Source organism: Bos indicus x Bos taurus, chromosome 12, assembly GCF_003369695.1.
Source record: "Bos indicus x Bos taurus breed Angus x Brahman F1 hybrid chromosome 12, Bos_hybrid_MaternalHap_v2.0, whole genome shotgun sequence".
Taxonomy (NCBI): domain Eukaryota; kingdom Metazoa; phylum Chordata; class Mammalia; order Artiodactyla; family Bovidae; genus Bos; species Bos indicus x Bos taurus.
The window spans coordinates 19,332,897-19,351,336 of record NC_040087.1 but is presented as its reverse complement, the minus strand read 5'-3'; the positions used below and the strand labels follow the sequence as shown (position 1 = coordinate 19,351,336).

The window sequence follows — 18,440 nt, the reverse complement described above, 5'->3', positions numbered from 1 at the left end:
TCTCCTTCAGTTCAAAACACTTTCTGATTTCACTTTTGAGTCCTTTAATCAATAGATTATATTTGTTTCAAAATATTAGGGATTTTCCGGTTAGCTTTCTGTTACTGATTTCTTATTTAATTCCTTTGTGGCCATAATATACTTTGCATGATTTGGCTACTTTAAAATATACTGGGACATATTTTATGACCTAAAACAGAGATCAGAAAACTTTTTCTGTAAAGGGTCAGGAAGTAAATATTCTAACCTTTGCAGGCCAAAAACTCTGTCAAAATTTTTTCGTTTTTCCAAGAAACCTTTCAAAATATGAAAACCATTCTTAGTTCACAGGGCAATATAAAACCAAGCTAGATTTGGCAGTACGGCTGATAGTTTGCTGACCCCGGGCCTAGAATATGCTCACTCTGGGTAAACGTTTCATGTATACTTGAAAGGGAACGTGTATTCTGCTATTTTAAGTGGAATGTTCTAGGAAGTCAATTAGGTAATATTGCTGGATAGTGTTATTTAAGTTTATTACATCCTTGTTAGGCTTCAACTTTTTCAAGCAATTATTAAAAGAGGCATACTGAAATCTCTGACTATAATCGTAGATTTTTCTTTTTCTCCTTGCAGTTCTATCAGTTTTTGCTTCATATATTGTGAACCAACTGTTATTTAGGGAATAAACATTTAGGATTGTTATGTATTCCTGATTAACTGGCCCATTTATTATCATGAAATGACACTCATTATCTCTTGTAATATTTTTCACTTTGAAATCTTACTTCTTTTGCTATGTTAATCTGGCCACACCAGTTTTCTTTTGACTAATGTCAGCATCAGCATGGTATTTTCCATCCTTTCATTCTTAACATTGTTTTGTATATAAAGTGTTTTGCTTTTATCCAATCTGATAATCTTTGCCTTTTAATGAGGATTTTTAGATCACTTACATTTAATGTGATGATTGATATGCTTAGATTTAAGTCTATCATCTTGCTGTTTTCTGTTTGTTCTATTTACCCTATGTTCCATTTGTTTATTGTTCCTTTTTTCCTTTTTCTGCCTTTTTTCAGATTGAATTCTTATGGTTCCATTTTTTCTCATTTGTTGGCTTACTATCTAATATTGTTTTATTATTCTACTGGTTGTTTTAGGGTTTATAGTCTGTATATATAACTTATCAGTCTACTTCCAAGTGATATTACACTACTATATGTACAGCAAATATCATACTTTTATTTTTCCCTTCCTGGACTTTATGCTATTATTGTTTTCATATATTTTACTTGTGCATGTTGTAACCCCCATAATGTATTATTTTTTTTAAAACAATTGATTATCTTAAAAGAGAAGTAAATAGAAAAAAATCTTACGTAGTTACCTTTTCCAGTGCTCATCATCCCTTTGTGTAAATCTGTATTTTCACCTGGTATCATTTCTCTTCTGTCTGAAGGACTTCTTTAACATTTCTTGTAGTGTAGTCTGTTGAAATTTCACTCTGTGAATTTTCAGTTTCTGTAACACTCTCAGTTTCAATGTGGGTAAACATTAATTAATCGATTCCCTGCCATATACTACTATAAATAGCCTTGGCTAAACTGTAGGAGAAAGAACTGAAAACGAATGTATTGTACAACCATGAAATAGCCTAGAACCTTGCCTGTACAAGTCCAGCTTTGGGCAATTGGAACTTTAAGTATTCCAGGGTTTTAAAAGTTGAATAAACTTGGATCATCTTCTAAAATATCTATTTTACTCAGAGATTTTGAAAAAAATTATAAGCATTATATTTATATTAACCATAGGACTATTATGGTATATAATGTACTTTCATTTTAAATTTAAGACACAGTGCAAAACTAAAGAAAATTAAAAAAAAAAAAAAAAGAAAATTCTATCTTGGGACCCAGATTTTGGGGCAGGTATTCACTCTTCTCTGCTATTAACCAAACTTTTGTGGAAAAGTCTGAGGAGCAGTGACTTTGATATTATTCGTGATTTTTTAAAACCTTTCCTAAAACTGGATGCTGTCAACAAATGTAGGTTATTCATAGAGATTTTTATTTAATTTAAATATGTATTTCTAAATTGACCACTATATCCTGTTATTCAGCTCATGAATCATTTCTTATTGTACTCATAAAAAGTATACTTGATTCCAAGTTTTTAAAACACCCATCACTATTCCCATGAAGGAGAACTTTTACTTACCAGTTCTCACTTTGGCTGGTCAGTGTGCCTGCATCAATGAGAACCTGCAACATTGTCCAATATTCTGATTCCAGTCCAGGATAGAGTAAGAATGCACATAAACAAGCCTGTTAGAAATAGGCCTAAAATAAAGATAGAAAAAGTGTTAGTCGCTCAGTCACGTCTGACTCTTTGAGACCCCATGGACTGTAGCCCACCAGGCTCCTCAGTCCATGAAATTCTCCAAGCAAGAATACTGGAGTGGATAGTCATTCCCATCTCCAGGGGATCTTCCCAATTCAGGGATCAAACCCTGGTCTCCTGTATTGCAGGCAGATTCTTTACCATCTGAGCCACCAGGGAAGCCCAAAAATAAAAAGGCTCATTATGAAGACCTACCAGAAAATCCAATTCTAAGATTGCATTCTAAGTAAATAAGTCAAAAATTTAATTATTTTATTGTTCCTTTTAGCAGTAGAGAAAAATTGGCAGGAATCAATAAAGACTCCCAAATAAGAAACTGCTTATTTTACAACCTAATATTCTATAACAGAATACTTATTCAGTCATTAAAGTATATTATAGTTGAATACCTTTTCCTCAGAAATACATATGAACAAAAAACAGGTGTGAAAATTTATTCACTCCAGGTACTCCCTTAACACCTGCTTTTTACCTTTTATAATCTCAATTCTCAACTATTCCATTTTCCTTCAAACCACAATCTTTCACGTACCTTCACATCATTTCCTATCCAGCCTAGATTCCCAGGCTCATCAATCTCTCCTGCTTATAACCTTGCTCCCTCTCCCATTCTTTATAGCATGTATTATATTTTTACTCAAGCTCACCTATGTGTTTATCTTTTTTGTATCCTTTATCAAAAAAAAAAAAAAATCAAAAGTATCAGCCATGAATCTCCATTTCAGTCCCACAATTTAAGTTACACATGTAACCATCTTTGCCTCCTCTCTAATCTCAGAGGAAGAAGTATTCTTCCTTTTCTTTTCCAGCTCAGTTCCTCTACTTACACCCTTGATCCCGTTTCAGTATTGAATATTTCCTCATCTCTTAAGGTCTTGCTTTACCTTTATCCCTCCTATTTTTTTTAATCCCTTCTCTTTTTAATCTCTCCTCTCTGCTGTCTCTTCCTCACATTTTATAAATATGTTAAACTCTTTTCACTGTAGAATCTCCTCCATCTTTTAACTTCTTCCCTACAACTATCATTCTTTAATTCTATTCTGAATAAGAGATGAAAAGTTTTGGAAATTCCCTGGCAGTCCAGTGGTTAAGACTCAGCGCTTTCACTGCTGGGTCCCTGGGTTTGATCGCTGCTCAAGGAACTAAGATTCCTCAAGCTGCATGGCGTGACCAAAAAAAAAAGAGAGAGAGAGAGCTGAGGAGACTTGGAATAATATAAATTTAATATAACCTCTCTCAATTTTAATATACTTTTAAACTCAACACAAACAGAATTCTGCCTCCATCAGTACACTGAATGTGCACTGCAAACATTCTGGCAAACAATACTAATAACAAAACTGCCGTCTTGTTTTTCAGTTTATTCCACTCGTGTTTACTGTCTGACCCTCCTGACTTCTTTCCTTCTGAATCTTCTCGCCCATCGGCTTCACAAGCACAGCTCAGTTGGTGCTCCCTTCCCTTCCTCTGCTATTTCTTATCGGTTCTTTATCTTCCTCCTCTTAATTTGTCCATTTATAATGCTGGTTCTCATTTCCTCTCCATAAATTCCATCTCTGTGAGCAATGGCATCCCCTGATTTTAACTATCACCTATTTAATGATATCTGCCTTCAGCCAGGCCTTTCTCCTCAGCCTGAGACACACAGATGCCGAGCTCCCTAGTGAACTTCTCTAAGTGGATACCCCACTGGCATTTAATCTTCCATATTCAGTATGTCTTCACTGAGTTTCTCATCTCCCTCCCCTTTCCTAGTTTTCCATTTCACACTTTTACATATATACACATACATAGAAGCCCCATTCCTCCTCCATTTGTCTCTATTCCAGTAAAACTGTACTGTACAAACAAGTTGGGGACTAGGGAGTCGTTCAAGACTCTTATATCTATTCCAGGCATAACATCCCAGCACAAAATCTCATTATTTCCCTCCATGGCTATAAAACTACACAAAAATACTTCCATTTATTTAAAAAATAAAATAAAAGCACATTTTCTAACACTCCCTCTAGTATTTACACTATGGAACAACAATCATGTTATCTTAGTAGCAAACCATGAAGGTTTTATGTTGTTATTTAGTCACTAAGCCATATCCTTATCCTGGTGGGCTGCCGTCTATGGGGTCGCACAGAGTCAGACACGACTGAAGTGACTTAGCAGCAGTAGCAGCAGCAAGCCATATCCAACTCTTTGTGACCCCATGGACTGTAGCCCACCAGGCTTCTCTGTCCATGGGATTTCCCAGGCAAGAACAATGGAGTAGGTTGCAATTTCCTTCTCCAGGGGATCTTCCCAACCCAGGAATCAAACCCAGGTCTCCGACATTGGCAGGCAGATTCTTTACCACTGAGCCATCAGGGAAGCTCTATGAATGTTTATATAGAAATATATATAGCTGGCACTACTTCCAGAAAGCCTTGTTAATACCCCTGTACCTAATGGTAGTTAGCACACAGCAGTTATTGCTTAACTCTCTGTTCATTTTTGAATAAAGTAAATGTGACATATTTGAAGTTATCTATAGTAATGATTAAGCTGCATTTTACACAGTTCAATAAATGACAGGACTCATATACTATTTTATAATTAGGGAGGAAATGTTCAAAAGTAAGTTCCCAGACCCAGTTTTAAGGGCAAATAAAAGTTATACATAAAGTATCTTTACATCAAGTAATTTAGAAGAAGCTTTGAACTTTATTATAATTAACAAAGCAAAGAAGAACTAAAAAGCCTCTTGATGAAAATGAAAGAGGAGATTGAAAAAGCGGGCTTAAAACTCAACATTCAGAAAACTAAGATCATGACATCCGGTCCCATCACTTCATGGCAAATAGATGGGGAAACAGTGGGAACAGTGACAGACTTTATTTTGGGGGGCTCCAAAATCACTGCAGATGGTGACTGCAGCCATGAAATTAAAAGACACTTGCTCCTTGGAAGAAAAGCTATGACCAACCTAGACAGCATATTGAAAAGGAGAGACATTACTTTGCCAACAAAGGTCCGTCTAGTTAAAGCTATGGTTTTTCCAGTAGTCATGTATGGATGTGAGAGTTGGACTATAAAGAAAACTGAGCACCAAAGAATTGATGCTTTTGAACTGTGGTGTTGGAGAAGACTCTTGAGAGTCCCTTGGACTGCAAAGAGATCCAAGCAGTCCATCCTAAAGGCAATCAGTCCTGAATATTCACTGGAAAGACTGATGCTGAAGCTAAAGCTCCAATTCTTTGGCCACCTGATATGAAGAACTGGCTCATTGGAAAAGACCCTGATGCTGGGAAAGATTGAAGGCAGGAGGAAAAGGGGACAAGAGAGGGTGAGATGGCTGGATGGCATCACCAACTCGATGGACATGAGTTTGAGCAAGCTCCGGGAGTTGGTGATGGACGGGGAGGCCTGGTGTGCTGCGATTCATGGGGTCACAAAGAGTCAGGCACGACTGAGTGACTGAACTGAAACTGATATGTGCTAACATTTTTCACATCTAAGGATTAAACTTTAGGAATCTCAATTTTATATAATAGGAAAGGAAACTGAGTATAAGTAGAGATAGATGAAAGGACCGTTAGATTTAGCTACATGCTATAAGAATTTCTTGTCAGGAAAAGGTTTCCTATCTACTATACTCTATCAGTGGTTTTGCAGTTTATCAGAAGTACTGCAGTTAAGTCACACCAGTTTGGGGTTGTTTTGCCAACAGCATAAACATCTAATTGTAAAAACCTCGTGTTTATAAAAATACATTTTCCAAAAGGGGAAAAAAGTTCTTTGGTTAAGTATATGTGTACTACTTCTCTACATGGAACACTGACATGAATTTAATCTTCTGTTTCACTTCAACCATTATTTTTCTTTAAGGGTTTCTTTAAAATTAGCTATGTGGTCTGTATATACCATCCAAGTTCACTGGGTCAAAAGTTAACAGTATGGGGTCATCAAGTAAATTAAATGTTAACAGCAAAAATTAAAGGACTTAAATTAAAAACATAGGGCCTAATCCTATGATGAAGAAAAGTAAGGAAAAAGTGTTCCCATAAGAGCCATAAACTGTTCACCTATTTAAAATAAATTACTTCTTCAGAGCTGCCTTAAAAAGTTAATTTGTTTAAAACACGTAAGCATTTCTTTGCCAAAAGAGAACATGAGGCATTTTATTCTCCTTATTTCCCTATATATTTCTTCTGTAAGAAATAATTTTTTACATATTAATAATAGAAATGTAGTATGAAGCCGAACTGGTCACATGGCCTCAGTCATATCTCCTAGAGCTCAGAGAGTTCTAATTTGACTTCTGTTTACTAGAAATGAGTAAGAAATGAATGTCAATAGATTCTTGTCCCCCTCAACTTCTAGGAAAAGGTTCTTCCCAAGTCAAGAAAGCCTCTGAGAAAGCCATGAAATTTTTTTACTCATCGTAAAGTTTACTTATCGTGTGTGCCTACTCAGTCGTGTCTGACTCTTTGCGACCCCATGGACTGTAGCCCACCAGGTTCCTCTGTCCATGGGATTTTCCAGACAAAAATACTGAAATAGGTTGCTGTTTCCTCCTCCAGGGAATCTTCCTGATCCAGGGATTAAACCCACATCTCCTGTGTCTCCTGCAGTTTCTTTACCACTTCACTCAATGTGAAGTTTATTTATTAAATCTCTTCAATTTTTCTTTGACACAGAGTCAAGAATATACCCATTTTTATTATTTACCAGTCCTTTGTATTATTTAAACTGTTCCTCAAATACACACATTTTAATGGCTAGACAAAAAGTTTACCAACCCCTGTATATTTCAGGCCATATATGGTATAAGATCTACCATTTGGGGTGTCACTTTTTAAGATGGGCTCTGTTAAACTGGAGAATAACCAGAAAAGGAAACCAAGAGTATGAAGTGTTTAAAATCATAAGCCACTAAAGAAACTAAGGATGTTTGGAGAGTAGAGGTTCAGTTGTCCTCATGGTTGAAAACACTAATGGTCGTACTTAAGGGGTTATCACATATAGATGGGAGTGAATTTGTTCTCAGCAGCTCCAGGGGGCAATTACAAATAGGTGTGCTTTAACTAATAAAAGTCTATGATTCCAAACATGAATAGGCTAACTTTCCTTTACTATGAAAATTTAAATTATTTTAAAACAATATTTCAGAACACTATATTTAATATATCATCTGAGGTCAACACTTTCACACTAATTATTTAGAAGGTAGATAACTGAAACAAATGGGTTTATCCCTTTCCAAGTATCCTTATTGTAATGGGTTGGGAGCAGGGTAATTCATACTTCTTTAATAAATATTACCACTAATGACTGTCAGTTCAGTTGCTTAGTCGTGTCCGACTCTTTGCAACCCCATGAATTGCAGCATGCCAGCCCTTCCTGTCCATCACCAACTCCCGGAGTTTACTCAAACTCATGTCCATCGAGTCAGTGATGCCATCCAGCCATCTCATCCTCTGTCGTCCCCTTCTCCTCCTGCCCCCAATCCCTCCCAGCATCAGGGTCTTGTCCAATGAGTCAACTCTTCACATGAGGTGGCCAAAGTATTGGAGTTTCAGCTTTAGCATCATTCCTTCAATGAACACCCAGGACTGATCTCCTTTAGAATGGACTGGTTGGATCTCCTTGCAGTCCAAGGGACTCTCAAGAGTCTTCTCCAACACCACAGTTCAAAAGCATCAATTCTTCGGCGCTCAACTTTCTTCACAGTCCAACTCTCATATCCGTACATGACCACTGGAAAAACCATAGCCTTGACTAGACAGACCTTTGTTAGAAAAGTAATGTCTCTGCTTTTGAATATGCTGTCTAAGTTGGTCATAATTTTCCTTCCAAGGAGTAAGCGTCTTTTAATTTCATGGCTTCAGTCACCATCTGCAGTGACTTTGGAGCCCAAAAAAATAAAGTCTGAAACTGTTTCTACTGTTTCCCCATCTATTTCCCATAAAGTGATGGGACCAGATGCCATGATCTTCGTTTTCTGAATGTTGAGCTTTAAGCCAACTTTTTCACTCTCCTCTTTCACTTTCATCAAGAGGCTCTTTATTTCTTCTTCACTTTCTGCCATAAGGGTGGTGTCATCTGCATATCTGAGGTTATCGATATTTCTCCAGGCAATCTTGATTCCAGCTTGTGCTTCATCCAGCCAGCATTTCTCATGATGTACTCTGCATATAAGTTAAATAAGCAGGGTGACAATATACAGCCTTGACATACTCCTTTTCCTATTTGGAACCAGTCTGTTGTTCCATGTCCAGTTCTAACTATTGCTTTCTGACCTGCATATAGGTTTCTCAAGAGGCAGGTCAGGTGGTCTAGTATTCCCATCTCTCCAAGAATTTTCCACAGTTTATTGTGATCCACACAGTCAAAGGCTTTGAATAGTCAATAAAGCAGAAATAGATGTTTTTCTGGAATTCTCTTGCTTTTTCAATGATCCAGTGGATGTTGGCAATTTGATCTTTGGTTCCTCTGCCTTTTCTAAAACCAGCTTGAACATCTGGAAGTTCACAGTTCATGTACTGCTGAAGCCTGGCTTGGAGAATTTTAAGCATTACTTTACTAGCGTGTGAGATGAGTCCAAGTGTGTGGTAGTTTGAGCATTCTTTGGCATTGCCTTTCTTTGGGATTAGAATGAAAACTGACCTTTTCCAGTCCTGTGGCCACTGCTGAGTTTTCCAAATTTGCTGGCATATTGAGTCCAGCACTTTCACAGCATCGTCTTTCAGGATTTGAAATAGCTCAACTGGGATTCCATCACCTTCACTAGCTTTGTTCGTAGTGATGCTTTCTAAGGCCCACTTGACTTCACATTCCAGGATGTCTGGCTCTAGGTGAGTGATCACACCATAGTGATTATCTGGGTCATGAAGATCCTTTTTGTACAGTTCTTCCATGTATTCTTGCCACCTCTTCTTAATATCTTCTGCTTCTGTTAGATCCATACCACTTCTGTATGGACATGCCATTCCTTTATCGAGCCCATCTTTGCATGAAATGTTCCCTTGGTATCTCTAATTTTCTTGAATGAATTTTAATTCAGTCCTACAATCTGCGGCCAAGAATACAGAAGCAAAACAATTTCTCATGTAGGGAAAAATCCTAACAGAATCAGAGTTGAAAATATGTATGCATCTGTCCTAAGCCACTTTCAGAAACTAGGGCTCAAAACCATGCAAAGCAAATTTCCCCAAACAGAAGTATATCTCCTGATCCATGTGTAAATTTTCTCCCATATAACTAACATGGATATACTCTAAAAAGAAACTACTCTAAAAGTAGTTTCTGTTTTTTTTTTTTTTTTTGCCTTTGATGACTTTTAAAGGGTCCTCCCCAAATATTTATGTATAATAAAGTACTTATAAACTGATACCTAATTAACTAAAGCATATACTTATGAACCATTTAAGTACCTTCTGAGGAGGACTGTATCATTGTTTAATCAATTTAGTTACAGGGAAAGACTATCAAAGTTACTTCACAGAACAAAAATATTATCAATATCTGAAATAAAAAACATACTTGCATTTTAAAAAGGGAATGTAAATGGGTGAATATGTGGGAAGAACTCATCACATTGCCAACAAATTTCAGTGAATGTTGTACAGGTTTATGACTGGAGAACTAGATGCTATATCTAATGAAACAGCTGTTGTCCATTTTGAGGTCTGACACTTCACAGACCTAAAAAAAAGACAAACAGTACTTTCAATGAATTCGTTAAAAAAGTACAGAAAATTACCTAGATTTGGTATTTTTACCAATATATACAGTATTTTTATCAATGTATGTATATATACAAATATATATACACTCATCTGATTAGAGGCTTAATTTAAAATTTCCAGGTAAATATTAAATTTGAAAAATTAAAAGCTAATAGTAGAAACTAAATAGCCATGGATAGATATATGACACAGATAAGAAACATTTTCAAAGTAGCCATTATTGTTAAGCCTTATTCTCTTTTCTTTTTTTTATGAACTTTTTATTTTGTATTGAAGTATAGCCAGTTAACAGTGCTGTGACAGTTTTAAGTCAACAGTGAAAGGACTCAGCCATACAGATACATTTATCCATTCTCCCCCACCGCACCCCATCCAGGCTGCCACATAACATTGAGCCGAGTTCCATGTGCTATACAATAAACCTTATTCTTTTTGCCTTGTTATAATTCTTCTAGTTTACTAGTTATAATATTCCTAACATTTTTTAGGGAAAAATTCCTAAGCATAGCTATTTTTAGCATGTTTTAAATATATGATAATCATCAAGTACAAAACAGTCTTAGAACACTTTGTCCATAAGAGTTACTCAAAAAACATCAATTTATTTCAATTAGAAAACAGACTTCAGGATGGACATGTGCACACTACTATATTTAAAATGGATAACCAACGACAACCCACTGTATAGCACAGGGAACTCTACTCAACTCTGCTATGTTTATGGCAGCATAGATGGGAGGGGAGTTTGGGGAAGGATGGATCGTGTATGGCTGAGTCCCTTCACTGTTCACCTGAACTATCACAGCACTGTTAATTGGCTATACCCCAATACAAAATAAAAGGTTAAAAATAAAAATAAATTTAAAATAGAGCTTTTACAATCAATATAGAACAAATATTTAATATTTTATATCCTTACCATTTTAACTCACAGATTAGAAGAAGACACAGAACATAAGAGAGTAAAAAAAAAGGTAATTCTCAATTTGTTCAGGTGGCAGAATAATTGGTGCTAAGTACCATTCATTCCCATTAATCTTTATTAGGAGACACAAGAGACCTGGGTTCAATCCCTGGATCAGGAAGATCCCCTGGAGTTGGAAATAGCAACCCACTCCAGTATTCCTGCCTGAAAGAAATCCATGGACAGAGGAGCCTGGCGGGCCACCATCCATGGGTTTGCAGAGTTGGACACGACTGAGTGAGTAAGCAGAACTGTGCTGCAGACACAGACAAGGACATGGTCTAGGCTGTCACGAAATTCTCAGAACCAGGAACTACATCTCCACGTGTGCATACTCACTACCACAGCCACATATCAACACACGCAAAGTCACTGTTTACATATAGCATTCAATATTTTCCTATTTGCTGCTTTAACAATTACCATAAATTTAGTGGCTTAAAACAACAGAAATGTATTATTTTTACAGTTTCAGAAGTCCCAAATGGGTCTCAGTGGGCTAAAATCAAGGTGTAGATAGAGCCTCTAAGGAAGAAATTTGGAGCCTCTCTGGAGCCTCTAAGGAAGAATCTGTTTTCTTGGCTTTTCCAGCTTCTAGAGGTTGCCTTCATCCCTTGGCTTGTGGCCTGCTGCTATCTTCAAAGCCAGCAATGGCTGCTTGAGTCTCTCCCATCTTACCACTCTGACACTGACTATTCTGCTTCCCTCTTCCACATCTAGAAAAACTGTGGAATTATATTGGGTCTACTCAGATAATTCAGGATAATCTATTTTTAGGTCATGTGAGTAGCAACCTTAATTCTGTCTGCAACTTGAATACCCCTTGCCACATAACAACATATTCACAGATTCTAGGGATTAAGATGTGGACTTCTTTTGGAGAACTAGTATCCTGCCAACCATATAAATGAACCATTTTCCTCTGCTTTTCTTCAGGAACTCCATCGACCATCATCTAACTCTAATAAAATTACATGCAAACAGTTCACACGTGCACACAATTCCAGAGACGGGGGGCCCTGCAATTATAAACATATTCTGAACGTTTAAGAATCACTGGACTAGCTCATAGAATATCCATGTTCCAGAGAAGGATCGTTTGATAGTATCAAAATGCCAAATTTTAGACTGGCATTTTAACGTGTATATTTTTAACTTTGATCAGAAAACCTTGATATGGGTTGAAAGTTTTTTCTTGTATTTCCCCTCTATGTATTTTTTAAAAGTAGTTCTAATCATCCTAACTACACCTCTACATCTTGCACTTATAAACAGTTTTCCAGTTGGTATGCATCATTTTGTGATGATGCTAATAGTAAATCCAGTCATTTCCCCACAATTTACTTAATAATCTTACTACTATTGGACATTCCAACCCAATCCTCCCTTTCTGCTACTTAGTACTATATTTAATATTCTTGGCATCTTCCTATATAGATCTTTTCCCATAGTTCAGATTTATTTCATCTAGATTCCTGAAATTCGAATTTCTGGCAGGAAGATGAATATTTCTATCACCCTTTTTATTATTGCTAAATTACTTTTCAAAAGGCCTGCTTTAACTTACATTGCCACCAGCCTTTCCTCACTCATACCATCAATATGAGGGGTTTTTTAAATGGCTTTTGTGCACTGAAAAGAATATTCAGAGGTCATTTAAATTCTTATCAAAGTTATGAATTAAAAAACTTAGTTCTTCCTTGACTTTTAAATTCAACTTGAAGCTCTGGTTAGTCTTTGTAAATTTTACCAGCAATCACTTTCAAGGAGGCTTTTAAAGGTCTCTTAAATATTTAGCTTTTAGAATTTTATAACTTCTATAACTTCTGCTTTCCTTAAGTACTTAAAGCTGGATTAATAAACAAAACCTCTCCAAGAACTTATTTAAAAAAGAAAAACAAGAAAAACCTGTATTTATTTTTCTTCTTTCGCTGTGTATTTGTTAACCGTTCTGTTTTTCTTTAGACCTCTTATTAACCCTTTATCTGCTTTATATGTTAAAAAATATTTTTTGATTTGTCATGTGTCTTTACCATTTATAGCAAAATTTTTCCTGTGTATATACATTTTTTGTGTAGCTAACAATGTTCTCCAAGATTCTGTGTTGAACCTTTCTATCATTCTACATACCTCCTGCAGTGATCTCATTCAATCCCACAGTTTAAACTACCATCTACAACTACAATTAGTCAAGTTGTAGTAAATAGATAAAATACTAGTAAATCTACAGATAAGAGCGCACACCAGAACTTCCCCTAAAGTTCCAGACTTCCAAATCAAAACACCAATCCTAATATCCAGTTATCTCTCCAGAGGATGAGAGGATTGTACTTAACCCAGAGGCATATAAAAATCAACATTTCACACGTCAAAATCCATCAAACCTGTTCTGTTTTTTCCTATCTCAGGAAATGGTACACCAGAAACCAAGAAGCCCTACTACCATGCTTCCTTCTCTCTCCTCCATATACAAAGGCTCCTAAACCTCTCTAGTCTTAGCTTCAACTTTCTCCATCCTAGCTTACTCTGCTTTACCATATGGGCATTGAATTTACTGGTCCTTTTGGCACAGGACATTAACATATGCTCCTTTTTTTCCAATTTTTTGGCCTACCCAATTCCTAAGTCTCAGTTTAACTGTCCCTCCTTTGAAAGTGTTAGTTGCTCAGTTGTGTCTGACTCTTTGAAACCCCATGGACTGTAGCCCACCAGGCTTCTCTGTCCATGGGATTCTCCAGGCAAGAATACTGGAGTGGGTTGCCATTCCCTTCTCCAGGGGATCTTCCTGACCCAGGGATCAAACCCCAGTCTCCTGCATTGCAGGCAGATTCTTAACCATCTGAGCCACCAGGGAAGCCACCCCCCCCCCCAACCCTGCCCACTTAGAAAGGCCTTATAACTCCAGTGTTAAGTCCCCATTGTGTATGCTTTCATAGCATCCTATATTTTTCATGGCATCCTGTACTTATCACAATGGTAATTTGTGTGATTATTAACGTAATCCTCTTTTCTCTTAGTAGACTACACCACAGAGAGAGGAACTGTGGCTGTTTTTCTCACCCCTAGATGCTCAGGACCTTAAATAATACATAACACAGTGTTAAGTCGCTCAGTCGTGTCTGACTCTTTGTGACCCCATGGACTATTGCCCACCAGGCTCCTCTATTCATGGAATTCTCCAGGCAAGAACACTGGAGTGGGTGGCCATTCCCTTCTCCAGGGCATCTTCACGACACAGGGTCAAACCCGGGTCTCCTGCACTACAGGTGGATTCTTTCCTGACTGAGCCACCAGGAAAGCCCTACATAACAAGAATAGATGCTAAACACTTACCTGTAAATAGTTACACATTAAAACTGGAGAAGTAAATCCAGTTTTGTTTATACTTCATTTCACCATCATTTCTAATCTGTGCTTCAAGTACTTTTTATCTCTTGCCTGGATACTACTGATACCATAGCCTCTGTAGGACTTTCTATCACTGCTCTTGCACTTTCTAATCTGTTCTCCAGTACCCTTGTTAAAGTGAATTTCTAAAATATAAATGTGATATTACCTATTGGTTTCAGATTTTTCAGTTGCATCAATATAAAAGTGACATGTAAGGAATGGTGCTGCTGCTGCTAAGTCGCTTCAGTCGTGTCCGACTCTGTGCGACCCCAGAGATGGCAGCCCACCAGGCTCCCCCGTCCCTGGGATTCTCCAGGCAAGAACACAGGAGTGGGTTGCGATTTCCTTCTCCAATGCATGAAAGGGAAAAGTGAAAGTGAAGTCGCTCAGTCGTGTCCGTCTCTAGCAACCCCATGGACTGCAGCCCACCAGGCTCCTCCTTCCATGGGATTTTCCAAGCAAGAGTACTGGAGTGGGGTACCATTGCCTTCTCCGGTAAGGAATGGTAGAATCTACTAAATGATAATGTAGCAGAGAAATTCAGAATGAGACTGTAAAACTAACATAGTAACTCAGATGCTTCTTACATGTTAAGTGGAAAAAGACAAAACTATTTCACATTGTGACCTTATAAAATTATATTTATAGACATTTATTAAGGGAACATGAAAATTGCATGTGAATTGTGATTTGACTTTATTCAGAACTTTATAAATTGCTATATCTTCTCAGTTATAATAAATTTAAAATTAAGCCCATGTTATTAACAGATACATATATTAGTATATGCATATTTTAATGTGCATATACACATATATATTTCCTAACTCTGTCTCCTAAAAGGTCCAAGAAGCAGCAATGAACCTAACCTTGGTCTCTAAGACCATCTTCACTTAGAGGAAACAGGGTTATTTAGAGAAAAAGCTAACTCCAGGGTTATGGCAGGAGCTAGAATTGAAACATCTTACTATACCGGAAAGCAAGTAAGTATTCCCAGAAAATGATGTAGGCACACCACAAAGGCATGCTGCTGCTGCTGCTGCTAAGTCATTTCAGTCGCGTCTGACTCTGTGTGACCCCAGAGACGGCAGCCCACCAGGCTCCCCCGTCCCTGGGATTCTCCAGGCAAGAACACTGGAGTGGGTTGCCATTTCCTTCTCCAATGCATGAAAGGGAAAAGTGAAAGTGAAGTCGCTCAGTAGTGTCCAACCCTCAGTGACCCCATGGATTGCAGCCTACCAGGTTCCTCTGTCCATGGGATTCTCTAGGCAGGAATACTGGAGTGGGGTGCCATTGCCTTCTCCGCCACAAAGGCATAGGACCCAGAATAAAGGTGCTCCCACTAGCTGAATCTAGGACAATTCAAACACCAAAACTAATTAAATACAGACTTTAAAATAGAGGTGAAAGGTCATGATGTGTGTGACTTACCTTGAAATGGTTCAGAAAAAAATGTACAAAATATACACATACAAATATAGATAGAACACAAGGAAACAAAATACAGAAGTGGAAAAACACAGGAATTCATAAGTTAATTGCAGATAATAAACAGAGGAGAAGAAAGGGCCCTCTGTTTGCAGTAGAATGCTGTGGACTGACTGGTCAATATCAAAGGACTTAACAGATTTGTTGAATCATCTTACAACCATCATTGTAAAACTATATTGGCAGTAACATATCCTAAATTTAAATGGGAACTTTGATGAGTAAGATGTATCTTCAAGTATTTTCCGACAGATTGCTTATTTGCCAGGAAGAAAAAAAAAAACCCAATAAACCAAACATTGGAAAATTCTAGCCACATAAAGACCAGATAATCAAAATAAACATCATCAGTGAGGGACATATGGCTATCACATGCTTCCAGAAGTGGTACTCAGAAGGACGCAATATCACCTGTGCCATAGTCTAGTTAAGAATGCAAAACCTCAATTTAACTTAATGAGGATGCATCAGACAAAATAAGGAATGTTCTCTCTAAAAGGAGGGTGGAGGGAGAAACTATATTCTTTAAGAATGTCAAAGTCATAAAAGATAAAGAAAGGCTGTGAGAGTGTTCCAGTAAAAGAAGCTAGAATCAAGACCCACTAAATGTAGTACCTGACCTCAGATTGGCTCCTATATTGAAGGCGGAAGTGCTACAAGGACCAACCTACAAAATGCCTGTATCAATGGTAGATTGAAGTATTTTTTCAATGTAAATTTATGAAGTTGATAGGAAACACAAGTATTTAGGGATCAAGGGCCAAGATGTATGTAACTTAACCTCAAATGGTTCAGAAAAAAATTGCATATAAAGAAACATATATATTTGGAGAGAGACAGAGAATTTGCAAAAGAGAAGTAAATGATACCAGTGTTCTCTGAACTATTTCTATTTTTGCAACTTTTTGTAAATTTGAAATCATTTCCAAGTAAAAAAAGTTTTTTTAAAAAAATTAAGTCCACCTCAGAAAAACAAGACCAACAGGAAAATAAAAGCTATTTATGTAGCTTTTACATCTGTGCAATTTGCATCTATGCAAATTGTTTTTAAAACACCACCAGAGTATACTGAGTTTTCAGTTTACTGTTCACAGTGTTTTAAGAGGCTTCATTCTTCCTTAAAAGATGAACAGACCTGTAACTTTCACAGTTTATCTAAATAAGCTAATATGTTGAAGCCAACATTCCATCAGTTGCAGCTTAGGCTTAAGAAACAGCAGGAGAGAAAAAAAAAAAAAGCATTGAAATTACAAGACCTCTGCTCTCCACACTACCCATATTTACCATTCATTTGCTGGTGATTGCATGGCAGTTTCCAAAGTAAAACCTCAAATTTTAAATTATGACTTCAGTTTTATGACAAGTCAAGAAGAGTACGCAGAGAAACAAACTAGGTGGGTGAAAAGGGGTGGGCGTAGGTTGGCTAACTCTTCACTGTATTGAAGATGAAAGAAAGCTGCAAACTTCCGCCCCAATTGAGTCCCTAAATAATTGAGTCCATTCTTCTCATCAAGTGTATCACTGTGTGAAGTATTAAAGTTCAAGGAAGGTGTTCTTAACTAGTTTTTTACCTGTGAATCTGAAGATCTGAAGTAAAAGTGCTTTTTTTTTTGCTTTCAAGTTCAGTTCGGGAATTTGCACCCCCTTGTGGTCAAACATAAAATTATTCATTTTCAAAACCATTTTTTTTTTTCCCCGTTTGGTTTATTTTGTTCAGGCGTAAGAACCAAGTTACTTGATTTTGTTTTCTCCCATGTTAGTGAATCAAGAAACTTTAATGAAGGATTTTAAAATCCTTTTTTGTTAAATAGGATCTGAAACAAACAGGACTTAATTCTTCTAAAACTGACCTCTATATAAACTTTAGTCTGTGCAAAATGGAGACAATAATTACACCTACCTCATGAGTTACTATGAAGATTCAAGGAGAAAATGGATATACATGCTTAGCTGACAAACAGTACCTAGTAGGTACTCAATAAATGTTGTTATTTATTAATATCAGCACTTTAGAATTCTCCTGACAGAATAAATCTTAAAAGTGGATGGACTGGATAAAAATTGTACCAATTCATGATGTTCTAGTACAGTCTTGCAAATGAGTTCCCCCAAATATACCACGTATCCAGACTGCAGCTAGTTGATTCTCTCCACAGGTATATTGTTAAATTACAAACAATATGTATTTATCTCTAGATGATATAAATTTGGATGGTTTTTATAGAGTGGCCTGATTTTTCCCCTTTTCTCCCTTTAATAATTAGAGCAGTAAAACTATTCCATTTTCATAGGTTACTCTTATGGAATGGCAAAACAAATTAACATCTTTATTCATCTGACAGAAATTATCACTCCATTTGGCAAAAATAATTTGCCTGGCTGATTTATCATTTTAAGAGGCTCTTGAACACAAATGCTAATTCCTAATGGCCCTAACTGTAATCTGGTCTTTGAAACACCTCTAAAGAAACCATCTTCAAAGATTAGTGTTAAAG

At 36.9% G+C, this 18,440-nt stretch overlaps 1 protein-coding gene across 8 annotated transcripts in view; it reads right to left on the bottom strand.

Annotated features, from left to right (window-relative positions):
* KCNRG (potassium channel regulator) overlaps nucleotides 1–18,440 on the bottom strand; it is a 105,164-nt gene that overhangs the window by 20,161 nt on the left and 66,563 nt on the right. For 5 of the 8 annotated variants that reach the window (XR_003513730.1, XR_003513724.1, XR_003513727.1 and 2 more), the window contains exons 2-3: nucleotides 2,197–2,318; nucleotides 1,367–1,467 (exon numbers count right to left, since the gene is read on the bottom strand). The gene's annotated coding sequence lies outside the window, so the exon portion shown is untranslated. Of the gene's footprint in view, nucleotides 1–1,366; nucleotides 1,501–2,196; nucleotides 2,319–18,440 lie in introns of those variants that run through there. The other 3 variants (XR_003513726.1, XR_003513725.1, XR_003513731.1) reach the window with 3 other exon arrangements.